Source organism: Heterodontus francisci, unplaced genomic scaffold, assembly GCF_036365525.1.
Source record: "Heterodontus francisci isolate sHetFra1 unplaced genomic scaffold, sHetFra1.hap1 HAP1_SCAFFOLD_75, whole genome shotgun sequence".
Taxonomy (NCBI): Eukaryota; Metazoa; Chordata; class Chondrichthyes; order Heterodontiformes; family Heterodontidae; genus Heterodontus; species Heterodontus francisci.
Window position 1 is genome coordinate 1,885,104 of NW_027141820.1, and position 26,937 is coordinate 1,912,040.

General features: G+C 44.3%; 1 non-coding gene across 1 annotated transcript; it reads left to right on the plus strand.

The window, feature by feature from the left end:
- Window positions 1-7,515: 7,515 nt before the first annotated feature.
- trnal-uag (transfer RNA leucine (anticodon UAG)) lies at window positions 7,516-7,598 on the plus strand. The gene has a single exon. It is a non-coding gene; the product is annotated as a tRNA-Leu (tRNA).
- The last annotated feature ends 19,339 nt before the right edge of the window (window positions 7,599-26,937 follow it).

The following is a 26,937-nucleotide window of genomic DNA, read 5'->3' on the forward strand; positions in this document are numbered from 1 at the left end:
CTTGCTATGTATAAAATATGTGGATCTTGGAATACGGAACAGAATCTCAAAATTTGCTGACAATACCAAACTTGGAGGTGAGGCAAACAGTGAGGATGATATGAACCGCCTGCAATAGGACATAGATAGCCTAGCAGAATGAGCAGAGAGGTGACGGATGGAATTTAATACTGTTCAGTGTGAGGTGATGCATTTTGACAGAAGGAATAGGGAGAGGCAATGTATGCTTAATGGCACAGTTCTAAAGAGTGTTCAAGGACAGAGGGACCTGGGGATGCATGTGCATCGATCTTTGCAGGTAGCAGGGCATATTCAGAGAGTAGCAGTAAAATATATGGCATCTTGGGCTTTATACAAACATACAAGCATACGAACATATGAATTAGGAGCAGGAGAAGGCCACTCGGCCCTTCAAGCCTGCTCCGCCATTCAATAATTTCATAGCTGAACTGATGACCCACATTTCCAGCTACCCCTGACCACCCCCTTGCTTATCAAGAATCTATCTACATCTGCCTTAAAAATATTCAAAGACTCTGCTTCCACTGCGTTTTGAGGAAGAGAACTGCAAAGACTCACAACCCTCTAAGAGAAAAACATTCTCCTCATCTCTGTCTTAAATGGGCGACCCCATATTTTTAAACAGTGACCCCTAATTTTAGATTCTCCCACAAGGGGAAACATCCTTTCTACATCCACCCTGTCAAGACCCTCAGGATCTTATGTGTTTCAATCAAGTTGCCTCATACTCTTCTAAAATCTGGTGGATACAAGCCAAGCCTGTCCAATTTTTCCTTGTAAGACAGCCCACCATTCCAGGTATTTGTCCAGGAAACCTTCTCTGAACTGCCTCCAACGCATTCACATCCTTCCTTAAATAAGGAGACCAGTTCTGTAGACAGTACTCCAGATGTGGTCTTACCAATGCCCTGTATAGCTGAAGCATAACCTCCCTACTTTTGTATTCAATTCCCCTCGCGATAAACACGAGCATTCTATTAGCTTTCCTAATTACGTGCTGTACCTGCATACTAACCTTGTGCGATTCATACACGAGGCCACCTAGATCCCTCTGCATCTCAGGGCTCTGCAATCTCTCACCATTTCGATAATATGCTTCTTTTTTATTCTTCCTGCCAAAGTGGACAATTTCACACTTTCCCACATTTTACTCCATTTGCCAGGTTGTTGCCCACTCACTTAACCGATCTACATCTCTTTGTAGCCCCCTTATCAGAACATAAGAAATAGGAGCAGGAGTAGGCCATTCAGTCCCCAAAGCCTGCCCCACCATTTAATAAGATCAGGGATGATTTGCCCCAGACCTCAACTCCTCTTTCGTGCCAGCTCCTCATAGCCCTCAACTCCCCAATATTTCAAAAATCTATCTCCCTCCTCTTTAAATGCTTTCAGTGATCTAGCCTCCACAACTCTCTGGGTAGAGAATTCCAGACATTCACTACCCTCTGAGAGAAGAAATTCCTTTGCATCTCAGTTTTAAATGACTGTCCCCTTATTCTGTAACTATGTCACCTAGTTTGAGATTCCCCCACTAGTGGAAACATCTACCCTGTCAAGCCCCCTCAGAATCTTATACATTTCAATAAGATCACCCTTATTCTTCTAAACTTTAATGTATAAAGGCCTAACTTGTTAGCCATTCTTGATAAGTCAACCCCTTTCTCCCAGGAATCAGCCGAGTGAATCTCTTTTGACTGTATCCAATGCCAATATATCCTTTCTTAAATACAGGGACCAAAACTGTCCACAGTACTCCAGGTGTGGCCTCACCAACACCCTGTACAGCTTTAACAAGACTTCCCTATTTTTAAACTCCAACCCCCTAGCAATAAAGGCCAAAATTCCATTTGCCCTCTTAATTACTTGCTGCACCTGCATGCTAACTTTTTGTGTTTCAATCACAAGAACACCCAGATCCCTCTTTTCTGGAGTATCTGTCTATTTAAATAATAGTCTGCATTTTGATTCTTCCTACCAAAGTGTATGACCTCAAACTTTCCTACATTAAACTACATCTGACAAGTTTTTGCCCACTCACTCAACCTATCTATATCCCCTTGCAGATTCCTTATGTCTTCATGACAACATGCCCTACCTATTTTTGTATCATCAGCAAATTTGGATATATTACACTCTGCCCCCTCCTCCATGTCATTAATATAGATAGTAAATAATTGAACCCCAAGCACTGATCCTTGTGGCACTCCACCAGTCACATCCTGCCAATGAGAAAATGGCCCATTTATGCCTACTCTTTGTTTCAAGGAATTGGTAATTGGTGTGTGCATCATCACTTCAGGAAGTGATGTCATACAGTATGTGACAGAGTAGGAGATGGGATGATCCCCGGTAAGATGTGCCTGTGATCCTCTCCTGTAAATTGTATATAGTATTGTCAGTCTTCAATAAAAAAGTCAAATTATTTGTTGGCGTTGATTGGTAAGTCTGTGTGAAGAACAGGGGTTGGCAACATGTCTGTACATGGACATCAGTGTCCACGTTAAAGCAGTTTGGTCCGTGACTGATAATTTCAGGGATGAGAAATTTCCCATTGGCTTCTTCTTCCAGACCAGTCTGACTTTCAATCAAATCGCAGCCGTCAGTTTCACAGCTGACAGGTCCTGAGAGCAGAGACAACGTTTCAGAACCTCGGACAAGTTCGGAGCTTTCCGGCAGTTCTGATTTCATTTAAAAGCCCTCCAGAAAAACCCGAGCTTGTCCGAGTTTCTGAAGTGCTGTCTCTGCTCAAAGCACCTTTCAGCTGTGAAACTGACGGCTGCGATTTAAAAAAAAAGACTAACCATAAAGCTGAGAGTTCTCGCTCTCTGCAACTGTCAGAGAGAGGGAGAGAGAGAGAGGAGAGTAAGAGGGAGAGAGGAGACCGGGGGTGGGTGTCGGCAGAGAGAGAGGGGCAGAGAGAGAAAGGACAACCTGAAAGGTTTACCCCGTATCCTTAGATTATGACCCCTGGTTCTGGACTCACACCCAAATCCCATGAACGAATAAAAAAAGTCACAACTGTGATTGGCTCTTGTAGCGGACTCTGGTTAACAGACAATATTCGGAGCGCCGGCCCCAGACTGTTTAACACTGACTGAGCTGAGAAAATACAACTCACCCCCGAGAATCCACAGCACAGACCGAGCGGAGGGGAAAACCTATCCTGGGAACTCTACATTCAGGGAACAGTTTGTCCTGTGAATATGCAGATGTGAATATTGTGGAAGAGAGATTGTATTAAAGGGGAGGGCGGGTTAGTCTAAAGCCACTGTGTTTGTGGGTCCGCTCTCATCGCCGGATTTCAGAGTCATTCTTGTGTAAAATCAAATGATTTTCCAGTCAAAGAACCGCCCTGCTCCCTGCTCAGCCCCAAAGTGGGAATTTGGGATCATTTTTTTTTTTACTTCAAGATTTCAGTTGAAAAATAGAGAACATGTCAGCGAGGGGTGAGAGAGGGCGGTCAGTGCAGCAATAAAACCAGGTGAAATGGAAAATGGAGTCCTCAATCCGAGTGAAAGCTTTTCAACAGCAAACATACTGGAGTGAGAGACAGGAAAGATCTAGTCTGGAAGTCTGGAGTCTCTGAATTTCAATGGAATTGGAGAGTTTGTGAGGAGAGAGAAACACAGAGAGACAGCAGAAGCCGGGAGCTGACAGCAGCTTGTCTCCGCCCCGTCCTCTATCTGCCTTTAAGTTGCTCTGTGCCACCATCACCGGCTTCATTTCTGACCCAGTTCACATTGACAGAGAGAATTTGTGCAGAGTCCCGGACATGACCGATAGTGCAGCCGCCCAAACGGCTCCTCCAGCCGCCGCCGCCGCCCAAGTCAAGACCCCCAAGAAGAAGAAGGCGGCTCCCCGGAACAAGCCAGCCGGTCTCCCGTTGGGCGAACAGATCCTCAAGATTGTGCCGGCTTTCAGCGATCGCAAGGGGATGTCCCTGGCCGCCATAAAGAAGGCTCTGGGTAGCAGCGCTGTCGATGTGGAGAAGCTCAGGACCCAGATCAAGCAAAGTATCAAGAGGAATGTGAACAAAGGCTCCCTGGTGCAGAGCAAGGGACAGGGAGCCTCCGGCTACTTCAAAATCAGCAAGAAGGAAAACCCAGGGAAAAGTGGGAAAGACGGTGAAGAAACTAGCAGACAAGAAATCTTTAGTGAAGAAACCAGCAGACAAGAAATCTTTAGTGAAGAAACCAGCAGACAAGATATCTTTAGTGAAGAAACCAGCAGCTAAGAAATCTTTAGTGAAGAAACCAGCAGACAAGATATCTTTAGTGAAGAAACCAGCAGACAAGAAATCTTTAGTGAAGAAACCAGCAACCAAGAAATCTTTAGCGAAGACACCAGCAGACAAGAAATCATTCATGAAGAAACTAGCAGACAAGAAATCTTTCATGAAGAAACCAGCAGACAAGAAATCTTAAGTGAAGAAACCAGCAGCCAAGAAATCTTTAGTGAAGACACCAGTAGACAAGAAATCTTTAGTGAAGAAATCAGCAGCCAAGAAATCTTTAGTGAAGACACCAGTAGACAAGAAATCTTTCATAAAGAAACCAGCAGACAAGAAATCTTTCATGAAGAAACCAGTAGACAAGAAATCTTTCATGAAGAAACCAGCAGACAAGAAATCTTTAGTGAAGAAATCAGCAGACAAGAAATCTTTAGTGAAGAAATCAGCAGACAAGAAATCTTTCATGAAGAAAATAGCAGACAAGAAATCTTTCATGAAGAAACTAGCAGACAAGAAATCTTTAGTGATGAAACCAGCAGCTAAGAAATCTTTAGTGAAGAAATCAGCAGACAAGAAATCTTTCATGAAGAAACTAGCAGACAAGAAATCTTTCATGAAGAAACCAGCAGACAAGAAATCTTTAGTGAAGAAACTAGCAGACAAGAAATCTTTCATGAAGAAACCAGCAGCCAAGAAATCTTTAGTGAAGACACCAGTAGACAAGAAATCTTTCATGAAGAAACCAGCAGACAAGAAATCTTTAGTGAAGAAACCAGCAGACAAGAAATCTTTCATGAAGAACCTGCAGACAAGAAACCTTTCATGAAGAAACTAGCAGACAAGAAATCTTTAGTGAAGAAACCAGCAGACAAGAAATCTTTAGTGAAGAAATCAGCAGACAAGAAATCTTTCATGAAGAAACTAGCAGACAAGAAATCTTTCATGAAGAAACTAGCAGACAAGAAATCTTTCATGAAGAAACCAGCAGACAAGAAATCTTTCATGAAGAAACCAGCAGACAAGAAATCTTTAGTGAAGAAATCAGCAGACAAGAAATCTTTCATGAAGAAACTAGAAGACAAGAAATCTTTCATGAAGAAACCAGCAGACAAGAAATCTTTAGTGAAGAAATCAGCAGACAAGAAATCTTTCATGAAGAAACCAGCAGACAAGAAATCTTTCGTGAAGAAACCAGCAGACAAGAAATCTTTAGTGAAGAAATCAGCAGACAAGAACTCTTTCATGAAGAAACAAGCAGACAAGAAATCTTTCATGAAGAAACTAGCAGACAAGAAATCTTTAGTGAAGAAACCAGCAGCTAAGAAATCTTTAGTGAAGACTCCAGTAGACAAGAAATCTTTAGTGAAGAAACCAGCAGCTAAGAAATCTTTAGTGAAGACACCAGTAGACAAGAAATCTTTAGTGAAGAAATCAGCAGCCAAGAAATCTTTAGTGAAGAAACCAGCAGACAAGGAATCCTTCGTTAGAAACCAGCAGACAAGAAATCATTGGTGAAGAAACCAGCAGCCAAGAAAGTGACAACAAAGAAAGGAACAGCCAAGAAAACGAGTAGCAAGGCGGCGGCAACGCCAAATAAGGCGGTGAAGAAAGCAGCGCTTCAGAAAATGTCTGCTGCGAAGAAGGTCAAAAAAGGCAAGAGTGCGGCGGGCGGAAAGGCGCTGAAGAAAGTGCAGACATGGAAGAGCAAGGTCAAGCCGAAAGCAGCGAAGGCTCAGAAAGCAGGGTCTGGAAAGAAGTGAAAGAGGGCGGGAAACTTGTAAACATCTGAACACAAAGGCTCTTCTCAGAGCCACCCACATCTCTCAGGAAAGAGCTGATCCCCTGATCAAATGATCCCTGGCCCGGCCCCGCCTGCAGATTCCACATGGAAATGATTTGGAGTAAATCCAGGATCCCTGGTGACTCGCTGACATCCCCTCCACCCAGCCCTTTCCCCACTCTCTGTAATAAAACAGAAGGATGTCCGGCCCTCACTCTAACTGGAGATGTGTTCGGTGTAGTCTCAGTTCACAAATGCAGGGGGAGAGTCCTGTCAGGTAGCTCGGTCACTCTGACTGAAACCGCCAGTTCCCCGGGGCTGCAGACACTGACACTGCGGGGAGAGAATCCCCGACTCTACCCCGCCGCCGGGGGAACAAACAACTTTGTGTCCGGAGAAGAGGGAGGGCCGGGGGGAAGGCACATATTAAAGCGCTGCAATGGACTCAGCTCCTGTGTGTGCACAACTCTCACTGATTCCGTCCTCTGGGAACAGTGCGGTCTAAACAGATCAGGTTAGGAGAGAAACACACAGCCCGAGAATGGCCTCTTTCTTCCTGCATTTACTCTGTTCCGGGAGCAGATTCTCATTGAGAAGCGGCGCTCAGATCACCAGAGAGAGAAAAAAAAAACACAATTCAAACTGTCCAAATAAAAAACAGAGAATTAACCCGGACACTTCCATTATTAAATTAATTCATCAGCTCCGAACCAGTTCCCGTTAATGTACCGGGATAATCTCGGGATTTATCAAATCGAAGGCAGCGGGATTTATTAAATTGTTGATTCTGATACCCTGTAGTTCACTTCTTCACTTAACTGGAGGGGGAGATGTGTGAGCAGAGAAACCGAGCGAAATCCAGAGAGGGAACTGAAAACACAGCTGGACAGATGTGAAACAGGTCAATCCACTGTGACAATAACTCCATCACTGACTCCCTCCTGACAGTAACCAGCCCTTTCACAGAGACTGTGGGTGGCTCTGAAAAGAGCCATTGGGTTATTAGATGACATTTTGGCCGCTTTACTTTTTCTGGGAGCTCTGAGCGCTGGTTTTCTTGGGCAGCAGCAAGGCCTGGATATTAGGCAGCACCCCGCCCTGAGCGATGGTCACCCCTCCCAGCAGCTTGTTGAGCTCCTCGTCGTTGCGGACGGGCAGTTGCAGGTGTCTGGGGATGATGCGGGTCTTCTTGTTGTCCCGGGCCGCGTTGCCGGCCAGCTCGAGGATTTCAGCGGTCAGATCCTCGAGCACAGCAGCCAGATAGACCGGGTCTCCGGCACCCACACGCTCAGCATAGTTGCCCTTTCTCAGGAGCCTATGAACACGGCCCACCGGGAACTGCAGTCCAGCCCGGGAGGAGTGAGACTTGGCCTTGGCCCGAGCTTTCCCGCTGGTCTTTCCTCTTCCAGACATTTCCACAATCTCACAAATACTTTCACAAAGAATGAATAATTTCCTTAGCATTGATAGTACCCGGCAGGCGGTCAGGATGGCCGAGCGGTCTAAGGCGCTGCGTTTAGGTCGCAGTCTTCATTGGAGGCGTGGGTTCAAATCCCACTTCTGACACGTTGCGTTTTGACTGCACTGGAGGCGTTTGGGAGCAGCGGTGAAGAACAAAGAAAGAGCAGGAAAGAACAGAGACAAACAAAATAACAATGGACCCAAAGATGTTGCATCAAAACATTCGAGTAAGAGGCAACTGAGCAAACAGCAGGGCACAGAAAAGATCAAAAATGTAACCTTTGTATCGGGGTGGAAGATGTTGCCAATATCCTTAATGAATACATTACTGTCTTCTCAAATGAGAGGGTGATGCAGATATTGTTATGAAGGAGGAGGAGTGTGAAGTATTGGACGTGACAACTTAAGGAGAGAGGAAGTCTTAATGGAATGAGCATCCTTGAATGTGGATAAATCACCAGGACCAGATGAAATGTACCCCAGGCTGTTGAAAGAAGCCAGGGAAGAAAGAGTGGAAGGTCTGACCATCGTTTTCCAGAGGATTGGAGGTCTTGTAACGTTGCAATAAAAGCGAAATACCACGCAGTTCAAGCATGGCTGAGCCTTTAGAGTAGAGAAACAGGGCTGAATTCCCTGAACCAGTGCTGCAGCTTTCAGAATAGAAGGAGCCTAAACAAACCTGATGGGTTCCACTTAAACAAAAGAGCTGGAGGTGTTGACAGTCAGAACAGATAAAATGTGCAGGAGTATTTGAAGCAGATTATGTGTGGTTACTGTCGTTGTACTATGGAGTTATTTCAAGGAGGTGATTCTGAATGTAATGGATCGACGTGGACCCGTCCAAGGCAAAGGTCACTGAAAGTGGCAACGCAGGTGGATAAGGTAGTCAAGAAGGCATACGGCATGCTTGCCTTCATCGGTCGGGGCATAGAGTATAAAAATTGGCAGGTCATGTTGCAGCTGTACAGAACTTTAGTTAGGCCACACTTAGAATATTGCGTGCAATTCTGGGCGCCACACTACCAGAAGGACATAGAGGCTTTGGAGAGGGTACAGAGGAGGTTTACCAGGATGTTGCCTGGTCTGGAGGGCATTAGCTATGAGGAGAGGTTTGAAAAACTCGGATTGTTTTCACTGGATCGACGGAGGTGAAGGGGCGACATGATAGAGGTTTACAAAGTTATGAGCGGCATGGACAGAGTGGATAGTCAGAAGCTTTTTCCCAGGGTGGAAGAGTCAGTTACTAGGGGACATAGGTTTAAGGTGCGAGGGGCAAAGTTTAGAGGGGATGTGCGAGGCAAGTTTTTTGCACAGAGGGTGGTGAGTGCATGGAACTTGCTGCCAGGGGAGGTGGTGGAAGCAGATACGATAGCGACGTTTAAGAGACATCTTGACAAATACATGAATAGGAAGGGAATAGAGGGATATGGGCCCCGGAAGTGCAGAAGGTGTTAGCTTAGGCAGGCATCAAGATCAGCGCAGGCTTGGAGGGCCAAATGGCCTGTTCCTGTGCTGCACTGTTCTTTGTTCTTTGTTCTGAGCTTCCCTGTGGTCCAGCCTGGTTGAATGGAACTGAAGCAAACAAATCATTCGGAAGAGGAAAAGATATGTAAGGCCATGAAAGCACAGAATTCAGATGGATGCAATACCAGATGGTATGGCAAGAGTGTAAAACAGCAACAGACTGGTGAATAAAACATTCACATTGAATAAGACAAGAGAAGAGAAGGGTAATAATAGTGTCAGAGGTGAGTTGTGACACTATTCACATTCCACCTTGATCTGAATAGGACTGTTGAAGGGAGTGATTGAGAAGAATAGAGGAGAAATGAAAAGAAAGGAGAAATAAACAAAAGGTCTTTTGATTTTAGAATGCTTGTTTTTGGAAATGACAGACTGTAAAGTGTGTGTGTCAGAAGATATAGAGCGAAGTTGGGCGTGACAAGATCACAGGAAAGTTGTGCCCTGAGACAAGATGCGTATTGACAGGAAAGCTGCTTTCTTTTGCACAATATGTAATTTATTCATAAAATTTGTGTAATTACATTGCAAAGCAGTTCAATTTTAATATTACATAAGGTACAATACAGATCAGTTTCTTTCAATAAAGTACATGAGGTATCTCACTATCCCTGCCTGCACAGGTTATATTTACAGTATTTACATTACACATCAAACATTCTCTGGTGCAAACAGCCCGAGGGGTTTTACACAGGTTCCAGCCTCTCGCTGCACTAGGGCCTTAGACTGTCCCTTTTATATTGAGACTCCATGGTGGCTTCCCCAAGCTTTAATGCCGTCCCACAGCACATAGTCTTGGATGTTGCAATGTGCCAGTCTGCAACACTCGGTCATGGACAGCTCTTTGCACTGGAATACCTGTCCCACGGCCGGGCTCGTTCTCAATAGAGATCATTTCAAATGAACATTTCCTAAATATGTGCTTTCTCTCTCGCAATAAGAGAACAGGATGTCCAGCAGATTCAGTGTGAGACAATAACACTGCCGGGTAAAAGCCACTTTCCAACTCCAATCTTAACACAGGAGATTCCGCAAACAGCTGCAGTAAGGTGCTGTAAACTGCTTGAAGCGGATGTGTGTGGAAATGGTGATGTTACTGAGGAGGTTTCTTAGTATAGAATGGACTGTGTTTAGGTGGGAATATTACTGAGTGTTAATTGTAGCTGGACCATATTTAAAAACTCTGGCTTTCTGGAAAGCCTTGACTATGAAGGTCGAGTCTGGAAGAGTTTGCGTGGAGAGCTGGGTTTCGGTTCTACTGTTAATAAAGGGTTTGAAATTGGCAACCCAGAGGAAACTGGAAGTGGAGCTGAAAGATGAGGGGCCGTTCTCTCTCTGTCTGTCACTCTGGGTGTCTCCTTCATTCTCGCTCTCTGTTTAATCTTCACTCTTGTCTCCTCCCCTCCCTGCTCTCACTCTGCCTTTCTCAGCCAGGTCCGGGCGGCCTGTAAAAAAAGGAAGCTGACGGAATCAGTCTCTTTTATTGTGCACTGATTTGAGGCAAGAATTATCATGGTGGCTGTGGTGGGGAAGAGACGGTCGCCCACCTCTTCCTGGAATGTGTCTTTGCAAAGCAGGTGTGGAAAGAGATGCAGTGGTTTTTGTCGAGGTTCATCCCAAGCAGCTCGATAACACAGGAGTCTGTGCTCCACGGGCTGTTCCCAGTGACGCACACCAAGATAAACATCAACTGCTGCTGGAGGACTATCAAATCGGTGAAAGACGCCCTTTAGTCTGCCCGAAACTTGCTGGTCTTCCAGCGCAAACAGTTGTCCACCACCGAATGTCGCAGACTGGCACATTCCAAGGTCCAGGACAACGTGGTCAGGGACGCACTGAAGCTTGGGGCAGCCGCAGCAAAGGCTCAATGGGGAAAGACCACTGTGTAAGGTCCCCCCACCAAGCTGAGCGGAGGGGCTGGATCCATGGGAAACCCCTCGAACCGTCTCGGGAAAATTTTGTGTGCTGTAAATGCAGAAATGTATATGGCATGACAATGAAATGGAAGAGTTGTGAGGCAACTCGTGATTATATGGAACGAAACTGATCACCTTTGCACTGTTTGTATTTTTTGACTTGATGCTGTTTTAAACTGTTTGGGAATGTAATTTCTACAGATTTTTATGAATAAAGTATATTTTGCAAATTTAAAAAAAAAGTCTGGCAGTATACCAGAGTATGGTCCATGAGGAAAGGCATCATCACCCTCATCTACAAGCGGAAGGGGGAGGGGGCAGAAATCAGAAATTGGCGGCTCATCTCATTGCTTAACATCGACTACAAGATTCTGTCAAAAGTCATTGCCAGTCGAGTCAAATCTACTCTGGAGTTGGTGATTGACCCTGATCAGACCTGTACTATACCAGGCAGGAAGATCTCTGATAGTCTTGCGCTACTCAGGGATACGATCACCTATGTATGGGACAGGAGGGTGGACACCTGCCTCATCAGCCTGGACCAGGAGAAGGCTTTTGACAGGATATCGCACACCTACATGATGGACGTACTTTCCAAAATGGGGTTTGGGGAGGGAATCTGCAATTGGATCAAACTGGTCTACACAAATATCAGGAGCGCAGTCTCAATCAATGGGTGGTAATCAGAAAGTTTCTCAATCCAATCTGGAGTCAGGCAGGGCTGTCCTCTCTCCCCTGTCTTCTTTGTTTGCTGTATTGAACCCTTTTCTGAGTCTATTAGGAAGAATGCGAGTATCAGAAGGGTAACAATCCCAGGCAGTGGAGGCACTCAGGTTAAATCCTCCCTGTACATGAATGACGTCGCCGTTTTCTGCTTGAATCCGCTGCCTGTGCGCAGACTGATGAGCATCTGTGACCAGCTCGAACTGGCCTCGGGAGCCAATGTTAAACACGGCAAGAGCGAGGCCATGTTCTTTGGGAACTCAGCTGACCGATCCTTTGTCCCCTTCACCATGAGGTCAGACTACCTGAAGGTGCTGGGGTATGATTTGGAAGGGCCGGGGCGTGCACCAAAACCTGGGAGGAATGAGTAGCCAGGGTACAACGTAAGCTGAACATGTGGGAGCAGCGATCTCTCTCCATTGTGTCAGGTTACTGTACGTGGTGCAGGTCTAGCCCATACTGCACTCCTGCACTGTAGTGATCACCTGAGCCATTTTACGCTTCATCTGGGGATCCAAAATGGACCAGGTCCCGAGGGACACAATGTTCAAACCTCTGGAGAAAGGCGGGAAACATGTACCCAACATCGCCCTCATCCTGATGGCTACCTTTGTGTGTGGCTGGATCAAGCTGTGTGTAGACCTCCAGTATACAAACTCCAAGTGTCACTCCGTGCTGAGGTTCTATCTGTCCCCAGTGTTGCGAAGGATGGGCCTGGTCGCATTGCTCTGGAACGCTCCATCCAGTTGGACTGTGCTGTAACACCTATCCTTCATGGAAAAGTTTCCGTGGAAAAACACCTTTGACCACCAATCCATCAGGCACTGCTCTGCACGGAATGTTCTCAAGGCCCTACGGGAAAAGAAGATGGTGGATCCTGTCGGATGGTTCCCCGAGCAGACTTCCAAAGTCATTTGGCGGAATGGCCCATCACCAGAACTTTCAAACAAGCACCAAGATGTAGCTTGGCTGATGGTGAGACGAGTCCTCCTCGTCAGATCCTTCCTGCACGCCCGAAGTCTCACCCCCTCTGCACAATGCCCTCGAGGTGGCTGTGATGGGGAAGAGACGGTTGCCCACCTCTTTCTGGAATGTGTCTTTGCAAAGCAGGCGTGGAAAGAGATGCAATGGTTTTTGTCGAGGTTCATCTCAAGCAGCTCTGTAGCACAGGGGTCTGTGCTCTGCGGGCTGTTCCCAGGGACGCACACCGAGATAAACATCAACTGCTGCTGGAAGACTATCAATTCGTTGAAAGATGCTCTTTGCTCTGCCTGAAACTTGTTGGTCTTCCAGCGCAAAGAATTGTCCACGACCGAATGTTGCAGACTGGCACATTGCAAGGTCCAGGACTACGTGCTGAGGGACGCACTAAAGCTTGGGGCAGCTGCAGCAAAGGCTCAATGGGGAAAGACCACTGTGTAAGGTCCCCCACCATAGTGAACTGAGGGGCTGGATCCATGGGAAACCCCTCGAACTGTAGCCAGAAATTTGTGGTTGCTGGAAAATGTACATGGCATGAGAAATGAAATGGAAGGGTTGTGAGGCAACTCACTCCTGTATTGAAGGATACTGATCTCCTTTCCACTCTTTGTATTGTTTGACTTGGTGCTTTTTGGAACTGTTTTGTAATGTATTTTTTTTTACAGATTTTTATGAATAAAGTATATTTTGGAAGTTAATAAAAGAAAGTCTGGCAGAGGTAAAGGAGGGAAAGGACTAGGCAAAGGCGGAGCAAAGCGGCACCGCAAAGTGCTTCGTGATGATATCCAGGTCATCACCAAACCAGCAATCCGCCGCCTGGCTCGCCGTGGCGGGGTCAAGCGGATCTCGGGTTTGATCTGTGAGAAGACTCGCGGGGTGTTGAAGGTTTTCCTGGAGAATGTGATCAGGGATGCGGTCACCGACACTGAGCACGCCAAGCGCAAGACAGTCACTGCCATGGATGTGGTGTTCGCTCTGAAACGGCAGGGCCGCACAACTCGACCTTTTCCAGCAAACACACAACAAAGGCTCTTCGAAGAGCCACCCACCGTCTCACAGAGAGAGGAGTGAGCTGGAAACGGGAGATGGGATAGGCTGTTCAGAACTGACTGGAATAAATCTGTGCTGTGTTCGGGTATAAAACTGGAATCCCCGAAATTGACATTTTAGTTGCAGCAAGGATGTGCAGTGGATTTGATTATCTAAACGGGCTGTGTAAACAGTGCCCGAGACTCTACAGTTAGTTATTTCCCCAGTCGACACATGCCCTCAGTGAAAAGCCACATCACTCCTCCAGAATCACTCATTGTTTTCATAGAATTTCAAAATGATTTCGCTGCAATGAGAGAATCCGGGAGTTTTGCAGCAGCCGTTAAATCGGTCACTGGGACCAGACCCACTTGTGATGTTATTTCCCCCGAGACGGTGTTTCCTGCAGTGAAACTGACAGGGTTTGTGAAACTGATCAATTTCAGCTCAATCATTCAGGGACCTGGAATTCCCACAGCTTGAGCCCGCGCTCACTTCTGATTGGTCACCCTCTTCCCATTCGCATTTCTTAAACAATCGCAGAGCCTCGAATTAGGGAGAATGCAGCAAATCATTGGCTTAAATTGTCGAAATTGGCAGAACGTTTGAATTCGAAAAAGGCCCCAATTTCAGTGTCGGCAAAAAGCGAATTACTGGAAAATCTATTTAAAGTTGTTCGTAAAATATTTTCCACCAACCTTTAAAAACCTTTCTTTATTCCGCTATTATCGCCACAAATTCCTGGCGCTATTTTACGCACTGCTTTAACCTGTCATTTTTCCCCCACTTCTTATCTGTAACCGGCGGTAAAAGACTCCATTCAGCAATCCTTCAGGGACCAATAACTCAAACTCGGTGTGGAAAGGAATACATTAGACTCTTGGTAATTCCACTTCACACAGGGATCAGGGGGACAGTGAGAAGCCACTGAAATAGTTGCTCATAAACATTTTAATTAGTTCCTATTCTGTTCTGTTACTGACATGCTGGAATCAGACAGTAATCAGCCCTTTCAGAGACTGTGGGTGGCTCTGAAAAGAGTATTTGGTTTATTAGATGACATTTTGTCTGCTTTACTTTTTCTGGGAGCTCTGAGCGCTGGTTTTCTTGGGTAGCACCCCGCCCTGAGCGATGGTCACCCCTCCCAGCAGCTTGTTGAGCTCCTCCTCGTTGCGGACAGCCAGCTGCAGGTGTCTGGGGATGATGCGGCTCTTCTTGTTGTCCCGGCCGCGTTACCGGCCAGCTCGAGGATTTCAGCGGTCAGATACTCGAGCACAGCAGCCAGATCGACCGGGGCTCCAGCACCCACATGCTCAGCATAGTTGCCCTTTCTCAGGAGCCTGTGAACACGGCCCACCGGGAACTGCAGTCCAGCCCGGGAGGAGCGAGACTTGGCCTTGGCCCGAGCTTTCCCGCCGGTCTTTCCTCCAGACATTTCCACAATCTCACAAATACTTTCACAAATGGATAATTTCCGCAGCATTTACTTCACTTAAAGACTGAGAACTCTCCTCAATAGTCGGTACTTAATTCCATTTGCCTATATTCTTCCCCAGTCATGTGACCAACAGAAGAGGGCGGGATTTACCCGCCACGACATCAGAAGCAGAGAATTTGTCAATTTCAAAAAGACCGCCAATTTCATTGCCGGAAAGGAGCGGATTAAAATAAATGTCATCCTTAGTCAAAGATTTAAAATCCCATCACTTGATTTTGTTTTATTCAACTTGTAAAATGTTATTTAAACTGTGACTCATTCTACAATCGCTTTCAAACTGTCCCGGGTGGGGACTGCATTGGCCTGAAGTGAAATACTCAGTTTAGTTTTCAATCAGAGCCCAGTGTCCTTCTCTGAAAAGAGGAAGCCGGATCAAGTCCTCAAACGGCCCTTAACCTGCTCTGCAATAATCCCATCCCAGGCTGTTACACTGCGGAGAGTTGCTGTTAATAAAATGATTAATCAGTGAAGGGATTAAGGTCTAATCCTTACCGTTGAAATCAGCTGTTAATGTGGTCATTCAGGGGCTGTGAAAAACCAGAATAAGAGCAGCTTTAAGCAAAAAAAGTGAAGGCGGGTGATCAGATTATGGGTTCGTGTTCGGTTAATAACAGGAGATACAAACACAGCAGTGGGATCGTTATTATATTATACATTGTCTTAAAGTGATTTCATAGAGATGTCGGAAGCAGCTTTTTCAGAGATTGTTGGTGGCTCTGAAAAGAGCCGTTGTGTTTGGGATGTTATTCAGTCCATTGTGCAGTTTTACTTGGAGCTGGTGTACTTGGTCACCGCCTTTGTCCCTTGCTTGGCCAGCTCCCCGGGCAGCAGCAGGCGCACGGCGGTCTGGATCTCCCGGGAGCTGATGGTGCTGCGCTTGTTGGAATGGGCCAGGCGTGAAGCCTCACCCGCGATGCGCTCGAAAATATCGTTCACAAACGAGTTCATGATGCTCATGGCCTTGGAGGAGATGCCGGTGTCGGGGTGAACCTGCTTCATCACTTTGCAGATGTAGATGGAGTAACTCTCCTTCCTCCGCTTCTTGCCGCCCTTTGTTGATGGTTTATTTAAGGTTTTCTTGGCGCCCTTCTTAGGAGCTGCTTTCTTCTCTTTTTTTTATTTCCAAAATATACTTTATTCATAAAAATCTGTTAAAAATACATTGCCAAACAGTTTCAAACAGCACCAAAAAATACAAACATTGCAAGGGAGATCAGTTTCCTTCAATACAATCATGAGTTGCTTCACAACCCTTCCATTTCACATTTGTCATGCCAATTACATTTTTACATTTACAGCAAATGAAAATTTTCCCGATACAGTTCGAGGGGTTTCCCAGGGGTCCAGCCCCTCAGTCCAGCTTGGTGGGGGGACCTTACCATTTTCAGTTTCGATTTCAGACACAGAAATAAACCAAACCCCTTCCGAGTGCGGATTAAATAGACAATCCCACAGCTCTATGCTAATGAGGGATGGGAGAAAGTAAAGATTGTGATTGGGTGATTGGCAGTGATGTCAGAATAGTTTTATATCTGCAACCAATCACAAACTCCCTCACTGCATTCAGGAATGACCTTTCCCAAAGACTCTCTCCAGCCCCAGTTTCTATTGAAAAATCCACCGGGAAATGACGCCTGGCTGGAGGGTCTCTTATTCTCAGCAGCTTCTCACATTCCGGCCTCTAAGTTGAGCGCTTTGTTGGGCGGGAATATTTATTCAGGCAGTTTCAACAGCTCAGAGCCGACACTGGGTTAGAAACCAGAAATGGCAATACGGGTCACAAACAAGGAGTTTGTGCTGAACCTTTATAAATCTCACTGGTTATCGGCCTCAGCTGGAGTATTGTGTCTAATTCTAGGTTCCACATTTTAGCAGGGATATCAAGGCCTGAGAGAGAGTGCAGAGGAGATTGACTAGAATGGTTCAAGAGATGCGTGAAAGGATAGCAAATCTAGGGTCGTTCTTCTTGGTGCAGAGATGTTAATGTAATAGTTAATAGTTGTGTTCTACATTCTAATGGGTTGAAGAGGAACTGTTCCCACTGGCAGAAGGGTCTGTAACCAATGGACACAGAATTGTTAAAAGAATCAGGGGAAGATCAGGTGATATTTTAACACGCGTTCTGATGATCAGAAATGTACTGCTTGAAAAGGGAGGTGAAAACAGATTCAATAATAACTTTCCTGAGGGAATTGGATCATTACTTGATGGGGAAATTAGAGGGCAATGTGAAAATGACAGGGAGGTGCGACTGATTGGATAGATCTTTCAAAGAGCAGCACAATTGTTCAAATGAACTCTTTCTGTGTTGCAAAAATTGTGATTATTGCTGTTCAGAAACATCCTGACACATCCTGAAACATCATGAGCCTTTCAGTTCACCAGTTTTGAACACCTGGAACTGAGCTGAGTATTTTATTGGCTGTGATTATAGCATCAGAGACCAAAAGACAGCGGCCCAGTCCCAAAGTCCACAGAAAGACTCAATGTATTGCTCCATGTGAGCGATGCTGTTAGAGCAGTGAGCATAGCTGCCTTCCAAACAGCTGGAACAAAAACAGAAAATGCTGGAAATACTCAGCAGGTCAGGCAGCATCTGTGGAGAGAGAACAGTTAATGTTTCAGGTCAATGACCTTCCAAGCAGCTGTGCCCGGGTTTGATTCCCAGCCATTACAGTTTGGCGTTCCTTAAATTCCTCAGATGAGAAACTGAAAGACAGGAACTCAGTTGGGTGCTGTCTCAAAGGAATTTTGTTTCCCAAAGCAAGAAGTGTATAATTTGAATAAACATATTTCCAACGCTGATTTCCTTCAAATTATAGTTAAATTGAACTCTGATTTTACTCCTTTTTATTGATAATTATTATTTGACCTGAATCATACAGTGGACTCAGAATAGAATTACTCAGATTCATTTTCCCACAGCTATTCCCGTTCCTTGGAAGAAACAATTCCTGGATTCTGGAAGCTGTGGATTAGAGGGTAACAAACATATCCACACTATTCAAGAAAGGAAGGAGAGAGAAAGCAAGGAACTAGAGGCCAGTTTGCCTGACATCAGCAATGGGGAATATGCTACAATCTATTATTACAGACATTGTAAATGGTGATGTGGAATATCAGAATATGGTTGGGCAGAGTCAACATGGATTTATTAAAAGGAAATTGTCAATGATAAATTATTAGAATTTGTTGATGTTGTAACTGCCAGGGTAGATAAGGGGAACCAGTGGATGTAGTCTGTTTGGATTTTCAAAAAGCATTCAATAAGTTATCAAACAAGAGGTTATTACACCAATGTAGGTCCCATGCAATTTGGGGATAATATATTAGTATAGATTGAGTAGTAGTTAACAGACAAAAAACAGAGAGTAGGAATAACCGAGTCATTTTCGGCAGGAAAGCTGTAAGTAATTGGATACTGCAAGGATTGGTGCTCGGGACTCAGTTATTTCCATTCTGTATCAATGACTTAGATGAGGTGACCGAATGTAATGTTATCCATGTTTGCCGATGATATAAAGTGAGGTGGCAAAGTAAACTGTGAGGAGGATGCAAAGGGGGAGAAAAGGGATTTAGACAGACTAAGTATGTGGGCAAGAATGTGAGAGATGGAATATAATGGGGAGAAGTGTAAAGTTACACACTTTGGCAGGAAAACAGCAATACAGAACATTTTTGAAATTAGTGAGAGACTGGGAAATGTTTACATTCAGAGGGACCCGAGTGTCCTTGTCCAGGAATCACAGAAAGTTAACGTGCAGGTACTCAACCAATTAGGAAAGCAAATGATATGTTTGTCTTTATTGCAAAGAGATTAGAGTATGAGTATTTATTGCAATTATACAGCGTGAGATCACGCTTGGAGTGCTGTGCAGTTTTGGTCCCCTTATCTAAGGAAGGATATACTTTCCTTAGAGGGAGTACAGAGACGTGCCACTAGGCTGCTTCCTAGGATGAGGGGATTGTCCTATGAGAAGAGATTGAATAGACTAGCCCTCTATTCCCCAGAATTCAGAAGAGTGAGAGGTAATCTCACTGGCAGATAAAATGCTCAGTGGCTTGACATGGTAAATGCTGGGAGGATGTTTCCTCTAGCTGGGCAATCTCGAATGAAGGGTTACAGTCTCAGTATAAAGGGCTTGGTCATATTTGACAGAGAAGAGGAGATTTTCTTTTCAGTCAAAGGGTTAAGAATCTTTGGAGTTCTCTATCCCAGAGAGCTCTGGATCCTCAATCATTGTGTATATTCAAGAGAGATCGATAGGTTTTTGGATACTAAGGGAATCAAGGGGGCTGTGCCAGTGTGGTAAAATGGAGTTGAGGTAGGAGATCAGCTGTTATCTTATTGAATGGTGGAACTATTTCGATGGGCAGAGTGGCCACTCCTGCTCTTATTTCTTATGTAAACTTTCATTCCCTCCCAGGGATTGTTTTATTCTTCAAAAAGAGAAACAGTGCAGCCGCTAGAAATCTGAATAACAGAAGATTCTGGAAACACTCAGCAGTTCCAGCAGTATCTGTGGAGAGAGGAAGGGAGGAGCAATGTTTCAGGTCTATAGAAGGGTCACAGAACTGGACCATTAACCCGAGCTTCTCTTCTCCACAGTTGTTTCCGGACTGGCTGAGTGTTTTCAGTATTTTAGCTTTTTTTCTTTCTATATGTTATCTCTTTCCCTTTTGACTGTTTGCTGTGAAACTTTCAGCATTGTGCTCAGTTCTTTGTGTCGTTATGTTTTCTTTATTTGAAGTAATGCAAATAGTTTCCTGAAAAATCAGACAGAAACACTGCTCAGTGTAGTGTAATATATAACAGGGCACATTTACAAATATCAGATCAATGTAGTAAACATTTTTATTAAGAATTGATTACTTTTATTTTCAGTATAAAAATGTGAAGCAATATGAGTTTATTACAAAGTTTATTAGCTCACATTACCTGTTTATTAACCCTGACAGGCTGTGCCAATTTCTGCTTCTATGTTGCAGTTCTCCCTTTCAGCTAGCAAATGTCAGCAATCTGTGATACAGTGCAGTTTACAGATCAGACAGTCAACACGACATGCAATAATTGTTCAGATTATGGAGGACAGGTGGGATTTAGAAATACTGGGAATGGAGATGAGTTGTTATTGCACTGAGTTTGCCCAAAGATTAGAGACAGCATTGTGGCAAATCAGTCTGTTGTCCTGTACATGAGAATGAGAATCATTCTGTATTTGTGGCTGTCAGTCTCTATTACTGAGTGGGAGTGTGGGATTCATGCTGCATTGGTCAGTCTCTGGTACAAAGTGTCATATTCACTCTGAATGTATAAGGCTCTGGAACTGTTTGTGTGTGTGGAATTCATTCTGTATCTGTCAATCTCTGGTACTATATATGAATGTGGCATATATGTTATAGCTCTCAGTGTCACTGTATGTGTGTGTGGGTTTCATTTGATATCTGTCAGCCTTTGTTTCTGTACACGACTGTCAGATTCATACTGTGCCAAAATGTCCTTGTTGCTGTATGTGACTGTGTGATTCATTCTGTATCTGTCATTCCCTGGTATTATGTGTCAGTATAGACTCATTCTGTATCCCAGTCACATGCACTATATTTGAGAGTGCGATTAATTCTGTACCTTTAAGTCACTGGTATTATATGTAAGTGTTGGATTTCTGTTGGATCTCTCAGTTATTGTTTCTGTTGTGAATTTGGGATGAACATAACATCTGTCAGTCTCTGGTACTGCCTGTGTGTGTGTGTTTTGTTCAATATCTGTCAGTCTCAGGTACTGTCCGCGTGTGTACATTTTGTTCAATATTTTCAGTTTCTGGTACTGCCTGTGAGTGTGGGTTATGTTCAATGTCTGTCAGTCTCTGGCACTTCCTGTGAGTGTGGGTTTTGTTCAGTATCTGTCAGTCTCTGGTACTGCCTGTGAGTGTAGGTTATGTTCAATATCTGTCAGTCTCTGGCACTGCCTGTGAGTGTAGGTTATGTTCAGTATCTGTCAGTCTCTGGTATTGCCTGTGAGTGTGGGTTTTGTTCAGTATCTGTCAGTCTCTGGTACTTCCTGTGAGTGTGGGCTTTGTTCAGTATCTGTCAGTCTCTGGTACTGCCTGTGAGTGTGGGTTTTGTTCAGTATCTGTCAGTCTCTGGTACTGCCTGTGAGTGTAGGTTATATTCAGGATCTGTCAGTCTCTGGTACTGCCTGTGAGTGTGGGTTTTGTTCAGTATCTGTCAGTCTCTGGTACTTCCTGTGAGTGTGAGTTTTGTTCAGCATCTGTCAGTCTCTGGTACTTCCTGTGAGTGTGGGTTTTGTTCAGTATCTGTCAGTCTCTGGTACTGCCTGTGTGTGGGATGCATTCAGTAGCCATTAATCTCTGGGTTAGTTTGTCATTCTGGATTCACTCTACACAGAATTACATAGTATTTACAGCACAGTGACAGGCTTTTCTGCCCAAGTGCTGGTAGTTCCAATGAGGTTACTCCAACCCTACTTCATCTAATCCTATCAGCAAATCTCTCAAATTGTTTCTGCCTCATTTAATCATTTAGCTTGACGTTAAATGTAACAATGTTCAGCAGCTCAAGTGCTGTCAAAGCAGGGTAAATAAGTTTCCCCTGAGTTATTTATTTAATTTATTATTGACTATTTCATATCGACAGCTTCGGACTCCACCACAAGTGGGAATCATCTCTACCTCTATCCTCACAAAACCCTTCATATTATTCAATGCTTCTATTAGGTGACCACTCAGAGAAAAGAGCCCAGGCTTGTTCAATAGTATGAACTCCTGTGGAACATATAGTTCGGTTTGCATTTATGGAATAAATACTGTATCTCAGTCTGAAACTGTATGTGATTTTAGATTGGCATATAATGTGTAGCTCAGGCTGCAATAAATAACTGAGACAATATCTGTCACTCTAACACTATAGTTTTGTGGAGTGCTATGTTATCTGTCATTCAGTCTGTTATGATAGAATATATAATGTTACCTTTAAATCTGAGGCAATGGGGGGGTCAGATACAGGGTCCGGAGGTGCCCAATCGGGGTGGTTGGAGCTTTGAGGGTGGCCCTCCATGGGGAACAGGGTGCCTAATCAGGAGGACTGTGAACTACAGGCCAGTTAGCCTAATATCAGTCCTTGGGAAAATCCAGGAAGTCTGAACAATGCAGAGAAAAGCATCCAAACAAGTCAACATGATTTTCCTGAAGGGAAATCTTGTTTGGCAAATTTATGAGAGTTTTTTGAGGATGTAACTAGCAGGGTAAAGGGAAACTAGTCGTATTCCTGGATTTCCAAAAGGCATTCAATAAGGTGCTACATAAAAGGTTAATAGAGAAGATAAGGGACTCATGGAATTGTGGGTAATATATTAGCATGGATAGAGGATTGGTTAATGGACAGGAAGCAAAGAGTGGGTATAAACAGATTGGCAGGCAGTGAATAATGGAGTGTCGCAAGGAGAAGTGCTGGGGTCTCAGCTATTTACAATCTAAATTAATGACTTAGATGAAGAGACAGAGAGTAATGTATCTAAGTTTGCTGATGATACAAAGGTAGGTGGAAAGGGAAGCTGTGGGAGGACATAGAGAGGCTGCAAAGAGATATAGACAAGTTCAGTGAGTGGGCAAGAAGATGGTAGATGGAGTATAATGTAGGGAAGTGTGAAGTTCTTCACTTTGGTCAGAAGAATAGAAAAGTAGAATATTTGATAAAAGGTGTGAAACTTGTAACTGTTGGTGTTCAAAGAGACTTGAGTGTACTTGTCCAAGGAATACAGAAAGTTAGCATGCAGGTACAACAAGCAATTAGGAAGGCAAATGGCGTGTTGGCCTTTATTGCGCAGGGATTAGAATACAGCAATAAAGAAGTGAGTTACAATTGTACAGGATGTCGGTGAGACCACATCTGGAATACAGTGTGAAGTTTGAGTCTGCACACTGAAGAAAGGATATATGTGCATTGGAGGCGGTGCAGCAAATGTTCACTAAATTAGTCCCTGGGATGAGGGGATTGTCCTATGATGAGAGGCTGAGTAAACTGGGCCTATACTCCGGAGTTTAGAAGAATGAGAGGTGATCTCATTGAAACATGCATAATTCCGAAGGGGCTGGATAGGGGAGACACTGAGAGATTGTTTCTGCTGGTCAGAGAATCTAAAACATGGGGACACAGTCCCACGATAAGGGGCTGATCATTTAGGACTGAGATGAGGAGAAATTACTTCACTCAAAGGGTTGTGAAACTTTGGAATTTTCTACTCCAAAGGATTGTGGATGCTCCATCATTGAATACATGTAAAGCTGCGATAGACAGATTTTTGATCTCTCAGAGAATCAGGGGATAAGGCGAGCAGGCGGGAAAGTGGAATTGAAGCCTAAGATCATCCATGATGGTACTGAATGGCGGAGCAGGCTCCACGGGCCACATGATCTACTCCTGCTCCTATTGTGTGTGTTTTTATGTTCTGACTACTTCTGCTGTCGGTGATTGTGGAATTGATGTCTCTGCTTTCTGTGAGTGATACTGCACTTACTGTGTGTGAGGAGCTGGCTGCACTTCCCCTTGTGTCGAGGAATCACTACAGTTATTCAGCTTCCTCAAGTATTGCCTGTTGAAAGAAAAAGTATTTATTATAATTCAGGAAGAGATGTGGTGGAAGTTGCAAGAGAGACCAAAACAATTTTTCAATGAATAATCATTGTGAACAATCACAAAGGAAACCCAGCAATACAAACAGAGTAAGTGTCTGATTCCACTGCAGTCCTGCAGCCCCCAGCTACTGCATACCAGGGGCTTTGGACATTTTTCAACAATTTAATAACATCCAGAAACAATCCACTGGGCCATGAATGGGACTGACCGACGGAGCAGGGACTTTTACACAGGTCAGATTTCCTGTTCCCGCTCCCATGGTCTAACCGTTCAAATGAAACCAAACAGCCGCTGTTTAAAATGTGTCCTTCACACTTCTCACCTGGTGCCAATAATAGATTCTCTTTGTGTAACTCCCCACATCCTGACTGTCCGCTTCTGTTTCCACACTTCACTGTCCAATAACAATAAACTGTGGGAACAGGCTATATCCCTCTCATTCCGCTGGCGCGGACATGATGGGCCGAATGGACTCATTCTGTGCCGGAAGTTTTCCACGTTTCTGGCTGAAGTGCTGCAGAAATCTGGGCCTGCGCTCCCCTCCCCCAGCACTGCCTGTGAGCGGAAGCAAATGGTTTAAAACAGCCGCGAATGGAGAGATCCCGGTCCTGGGGGAAAAGAGAAAACAGCAGCCTCCTTCCAGCAGCACATCGCTTTGGGAGCATGTACGCAGAAAGACTCAGAGATCAGCATCGAGTCCGGGGCAAGTTCAGGGGCAGGCGGAGTGGATCTGGAACTGGTCTCGGAACATGGAGTGAGTGGAGAGGCCATTCTCCGGTTGTGTGTGGACAAGGGGATGGAGACAGAATGGGAAGAAACTTATTGTAGTGGAGTGAAACACTGACAATATTTGTGTTGCGGTGGTTCTTTTGCGGGTATCCATAATGATTATTATTTGAGAGAGTAAATTCATTAAAACTCTATCTCTTTGATCTCACCTGTATTTTAGTTACAAACATACTTTTGTTCAAACAGGCAAATGATTGAATGAACCAGAATAAATGGGCTATTTCCTCCACCCAAGTTACAAGGAAGAGTGTCACCAGCTCCTTCTCACACACAATACGTACATTATAACTCACAAAGCGCAGAGACACAGACAGGTCATCAGTTCCACAGTCTCAGACAGCAGAAATAGATCCAGAGACACATTTTCAATCCATCAATCAAATAGAGCAGGAAAGACAGACGTTGTTTCCATGTCATCCCAACTCATTACCACTGACAGGTAGATACATAAATCCCAGTCCAACAACTCACCCACAATCAAATTATCAGTGTGTCAATCCCACAATAGTGCAACCTCAGCTACAAATTAAACACACAGAGAACTGACACGTTGTTCCTGTTTCAAAGTTACAGAATTAACCTCAATAATGTACTCTGAGATTCAAGTTAAATACCAGCCCAATATTTACACAGGTTATGAGTTTATTATCAGTATTAATTCCCATCATGTTTCCAGACATATACATTAGACTCAAGTCCATAATCAGATTGAGAGATTCTGAAATATCGTATAACCTGAGATCCAAACTCAGATGCCAGTTTAAAACTCATCCGGATTGTGAAACTAAAAGATACATTATAAATTTGATCAGTATAGTCTGAGCTCTAAATTACATAGCAGTCCTGAAACCTCGTACAGTGGCAGATGGAAGATACTGTACAATTCCAGACTGAGCTCATTTTACATGCAAGTCCAAGATACTCACTCAGACTGAATGGCACTGATCAAATTGATCAGTACAGCCTGAGTTACACTTGCACACCAATCCTGTATCAGATTGTAGGATACATTATCTTACACTATTGTGTTCACAATGACAGATATTTAATACGAAGCAAAACTTCAAATATATTGTCTGCTTAAAACCGACCACATCAGTGGCCTGTTGCTGTGCTGACATTTTATGGAGAATAAATCCAGACTTGACATCAGTCCCAGGGACGGAAGATTATATAATGAATCCCACACTCACACAGAGTACCAGATACTGACAGATAGAGAGTGATGCTGAAACACATGCTCAGTGCCAGATGCTGAAAGATAGAGGTTGATAACTGCACTCACTCACAGTACTTCAGCCTGAGTCATCTAAAGCAACCTAACACACAAAAAATAGCAGTGAGAGAGTAAGAAAGAGTCCAAAACTCACATCGAGTACCAGACACTGATAGATACAAACTGAATACTACACACACATGGATATAGGATTGGCTAACTCACAGGAAACAGAGAGTGGGGACAAATGGGGCATATTCAGATTGGCAAACTGTAACTAATGGATTGTCACAGGGACCAGTGCTGGTGCCTCAACTATTTATGAACTATTATAATAATTGCATGAAGGGACCGAGTGGACTGTTGCCAAATTTATAGATGGTACAAAGATAGGTAGGAAAGAAAGCTGTGAGGAGGACATAAAGTGTCTGCAAAGAGATATAGATAGGTTAAGTCAGTGGGCAAAAGTTTGGCAGATGGAGTATAATATAGGAAAATGTGAGATTGTCTACTTTGGCAGGAAGGATAGAAAAACAGAATATTACTTACATAGAGACAGACTGCAGAATGCTGCTGTACTGAGGGATCTGGGTGCCAGGTACATGAATTACAGAAAAGTTAGCATGAAGGTACAGCAAGGAATTAGGAATGCAAATGGAATGTTGGAATTTCTAGCAAGGGGAATGGAGTATAAAAGTTGGGAAGTTTTGCTGTAACTGTGCAGGGCATTAGTGGCATCCCAACTAAAGTACTCCATACAGTTTTGGTCTCCTTACTTAAGGAGGGATATACTTGTATTGGAATCAGTTCAAAGAATGTTCACTAGGCTGATTCCTGGGATGAAGGGTTGACTTGTGAGAAAAAGTTGAGCAGATTGGGCCTCTACTCACTGGAGTTTAGAAGATTGAGAGGTGATCCTATTGAAACCTATAAGATTCTCAGTGGGCTGGACAGGTAGATGTTGGGAAGATGTTTCTCCTTGTGGGGGAATGTAGAATTCGGGGCCACAGTTTCAAGATAAGTGGTCTCCCATTCAAGAAAGAGATGAAGAGGAATTTCCTCTGTCAGAGGGTTGCTCATCTTTGGAATTCTGTTCCCCAGAGGACTGTGGAGGCTGGG